The sequence below is a fragment of the Sitodiplosis mosellana genome, unplaced genomic scaffold (genome assembly GCF_009176505.1).
Source record: "Sitodiplosis mosellana isolate CC-2019 unplaced genomic scaffold, AAFC_SMos_1.0 Smas_scaffold_5189, whole genome shotgun sequence".
Classification (NCBI taxonomy): Eukaryota; Metazoa; Arthropoda; class Insecta; order Diptera; family Cecidomyiidae; genus Sitodiplosis; species Sitodiplosis mosellana.
In genome coordinates, this window is record NW_022600431.1 from 57,480 (window position 1) to 61,744 (window position 4,265).

The 4,265-nt window shown below is 36.0% G+C and overlaps 1 protein-coding gene across 1 annotated transcript in view; it reads left to right on the top strand.

Annotated features, from left to right (window-relative positions):
• Nucleotides 1-4,265, top strand: part of LOC129572542 (pyruvate dehydrogenase E1 component subunit alpha, mitochondrial-like) — a 13,298-nt gene that overhangs the window by 970 nt on the left and 8,063 nt on the right. The gene's annotated exons all lie outside the window — the stretch shown is intronic.

Genomic DNA, 4,265 nt, shown 5'->3' on the forward strand with positions numbered 1-4,265 from the left:
ATCGTCGTCATCTGTAGCAGCAAAAGCATAATGATCGTAGCAATGTGAATGCGATATGAGCTATTCGTGTTGTTATATATTGACACATGATCTGTTAACGGCTTAGTTGTAATCAAATGCAATGCTCCTGTAATATAAAGGAGATCAGTTTAGAGCGAGTTTGTTGTCTTTTGTTGAATTGCGTATAATTTTTCTTCTATCAACTTTAATCTTTTTTCAGCGGCTTCTTGCACTCGTTCGTTTTTTTTTCTTTATTAGAGTAATATTACTTTGAATTTTGCTTTATAAAGCCCGTATACTAAATTAGTAATACATTGGAATTAAATATTACATAGAGACGTGTGCAATTGAATAGTTAGATGGATACTCATTAGGGGTGATCAATTTTCAAACAAAAAGGATTCAAAATTTAATAGTGCGGGATGGAAAGATCATGAGGAGAGATGAAAATTTTGTTCCGGCACTTTTTTGATATATAGTGCCTGGTGTCACCCCGGATTTTTTTTGAAAATCACCTAAAAAATGACCATTTTTCGACATATTATCGCAATTTGCTCTAAATGTGATGCTTAAACATACCATTTTTTTTTGCCATAATTCGGCAGCTCGTAACAAACTACGTTGAATAGGATCGATTTACAGCGGTTTATTCCAGGATATTCAAAAAAAATAGTGTCAATTTGCCAAAAATCGCCGAAATTTGTCATTTTTCTGTATATTTGCCCATTTATGGTGATCGAGTCCACTATAAATCAATCTGAAAACACCTCTATCCGACTCAGTTTGTTCCTAGCTATCGATATAACGCCATATCACAACTCAAAATGTGCCTCTGGACATGGATAGAGCAACAAATATTCGAAAATCACCTCAAATTTGGCCATTTTTTTTCAATTAAAAATTCTAAAAGCCAAATTATAGCCAACATACGTACGAAAATGTGTCTATATCCAGCGAATTTAAGACGAGGGATCGATTTCTAGTTTCAAAAAGTACGATTTTCTGGGACCAAATTGTGCGAATCACGACCATGAGCTTCAGTTTCACGGCTAAATCACCCCAATGAGCAAATAATTTCTGCTTTTGCTACCTTTGAACATCTAGTATGATCCCTCACGAACATTTAAAGTACCTACATGACCAAGTCGAGTGATGGTTTCATATATTTCTAGCCGCATATTCGGTTAGTTCGATTTCATCTCTCAGAAAATCGATTTTTGGCCAAAAAATCCTTAAGTATAGGCCTTTTGGGGTGGGTGTCTTTGTGCAAAGTTATTTTTCTTCGAAAATATGGGGAGTCTTACCAGATAAAAACTCTGAAAATTGGCTTTTTGAGGTACCTCCCGAACAAAAGTTACGTTTTTCATGCATATTCTGGAATATACAGAAAAATGACAAATTTCGGCGATTTTTGGCAAATTGACACTATGTTTTTTTGAATATCCTGGAATAAATCGCTGTAAATCGATCCTATTCAACGTAGTTTGTTACGAGCTGCCGAATTATGGCAAAAAAATGGTATGTTTAAGCATCACATTTAGAGCAAATTGCGATAATATGTCGAAAAATGGTCAATGATATATTAAACAAAGGCTACTTTCGATGCGTCACACTCAATTTCGATTTCTTTTGACTCGTCAAACGGAATTGAAATCGGCGCGTCAATTATTTGTTGTTATATTTTATTGAATGCTTCTGTATGTTGTACAGTCCCTCGATAAATTACATTTTTTCTCAACAATTTGCGTATCGGTCCGGTGTGATCAGATAAATCTGGCACAAAAGTTTGAATTGTCTCTATGACTCCTATTATTTTTCTTCTCAAATCTGTCTCATCTTTGGGCACTCCCCAGTATTAAATTTAGGAAACAATGTGTGCGTGTGAATTTTTCAACATTTCCTTATACATTTTGTTTCACCTTTGGTGGCTATATTTTAGTCACTTGATCATTTTTCTCCATACAATTTATGAGCGACTAGTGATTGCAACAGGTCTCTCTCCAAAGTAGAAACAATTTTTGTCTCTTATTCTTATATAAGAATAAGAATAACAGTTTACTTTGGGACATTTTGATCATATTTTGTACGTGCTTGATTGGAATTTCAATCATTAGTCGGTCATAGTTGATAAATTTGTTTGATTGAATTCGTATAACTTTATCTTTTACATAGTACATGCCAGTTAAATAATAATAAAATGGAAAAACTTTCTTATTCTAACATAAAACGCAAATTTTATTTGCAAATATTTTCGAAACGATCTCGTTTCATTTTTAAAAACACAAAACTGAAAAAAATATCGCAAATACAAGTGAAATAGTGAAACGTCAAACTATGTAAATGTATTGGTGAACTCAGTACAAATGACACAACGCAAGTCGCAAGTCACTTACGTAGTAGACCGAATTTCTCACTTGTACTGAATTAACCAATACATTTGCGGTAGCGGTAGCGACAGCGAAACAATTTTCCTTTTTAGAAATTGTAATGCTTTTGCCAAATTTGGGATTGCGTTTAAAATTTTTGATCAAACAGATCAACACTTTGAAAAAAAAAACATATGGAATTTTTGCATGGTTTCAAGAATTGTTCTTTGTTTTGTTCCACTTTACTGAAATTGTCGTTATGTTGCGGTAGACTGGTATGGATTTTACACGTTGGACAGGTATATTTATCGCAATTACTTCCCATTCACACAAATGATTTCCGATAATTGGGTTTTTTTTCGCGTCACTGGATACTCTAGGGGTTTCACGCAACTTAAAATTCATCTAAAATTTCAATATTTTCCTCAACACATTCTCTGGGATTCACCAAAATCCGTATTATTTCGAAATATTTCAACATTCACCTTGAAAATTATGTTCTGGAAGTGGGTTTTGGTGGATCTTCAGGATGGATCAGACTGGGTTTGACAATGCCCTGGTCCATCCTGAGGATCCACTTCCAGAACCAGGAGCGGTTTTGAACAATCCTGAGGATCCACCAAAACCCACTTCCAGAATTTTTAGATTCAAAAAATTCTAATAAATTCGAGTTTATGAATAAAAAGAAGCAATATCTATAGTTTACACATAAAATGGTTTTATTTCCAGCTATTTAGTAAAATCTTCGGCCTTCGAGTTTGCGTGAAACCCCTAGTGGATACTATTATGAACAACACAGTGAAGCGCAATGGTAATATATTCAGCAAATCCAAAACGTTTCAGAGTTCAGTTTGCATTTTGACACTTTTTGACTGAATATGATTAGTTCGATAAGTCGGTTATCTTTTTTCCCAAATTTAACTTCACAGTTGGAAAATATTTCCTTTTCCTTAAATTCTTGAAGCCAATTTGATGGCAAATTTAGTGACATCGTCCCGTCGATTCAGAGATAAACAAACACGTTTGGTTTGAACGAACAATGAGAAAAATGACTAGAATGCCGTTTGGTTTGGCGCCATCTGCAAGGTGGAATAATTTTGCAATACAAATACGTTCTATTGTTGCTGTCATTGGTTGCTGTCATTGATTTCATAGTTCGGCGTTCAGCGTTCAGCGTCAAGATGTCGCTTAAATATAGCATAAACATGTGCTCCATAAAAAAACATAGGCAAAGGACAAGTCCCAAACTTTTGAAAGCTGATCGTCTTATGTCAAACAACAACGGAGAAAACACAAGCAAGAGAATGTGCGTGCACAAGCGAAAATATTTATCGAAGAATCAATTGATGACAAACATATAAACTTACCAAATGCATCTTTGATGAGTGCATCAAGCTTGAGCTTGGTTTTCGAGCCGCAATCGTAGCCCAACTGGCGATGTTGGAGTAGCTTCATTAAGCTACGGATTGCGGCTTCATTATCGATGCCTTCCAACACGGCGTCGATGTTTGGTGCGTCATTTGCATCGAATTCGACATCGAAATCGACGGTTTGCGTCGGCTGCTTGCGTTCGTCGGAGTTGTACAATCGCTTCCGCTTCTTTGCACCACTTTCGGCATAATTATTGCCCGATTTGTTTGGGCGACCGACTTTCGCGTATCGCTCTTTGTGCCGAGCAAGTAACGCCGCTTTTCCGGCCTCGCTTTTCAGCTTTGTGCCACGCTTAGCCTTTGGTTTTCCGAAGCTCCAAAAGCCCATCTTTTTCATTATTCGCTACCGGGCCGTTAGCGAATGTGATGGAATTCGCGGTTTGATGTGGACGCTGAAAATATTATTTATTAACCTTAGAACATAGAGCATAGAGAACATATTCTTTATTTTGGATTTCCAGCCGAAGTA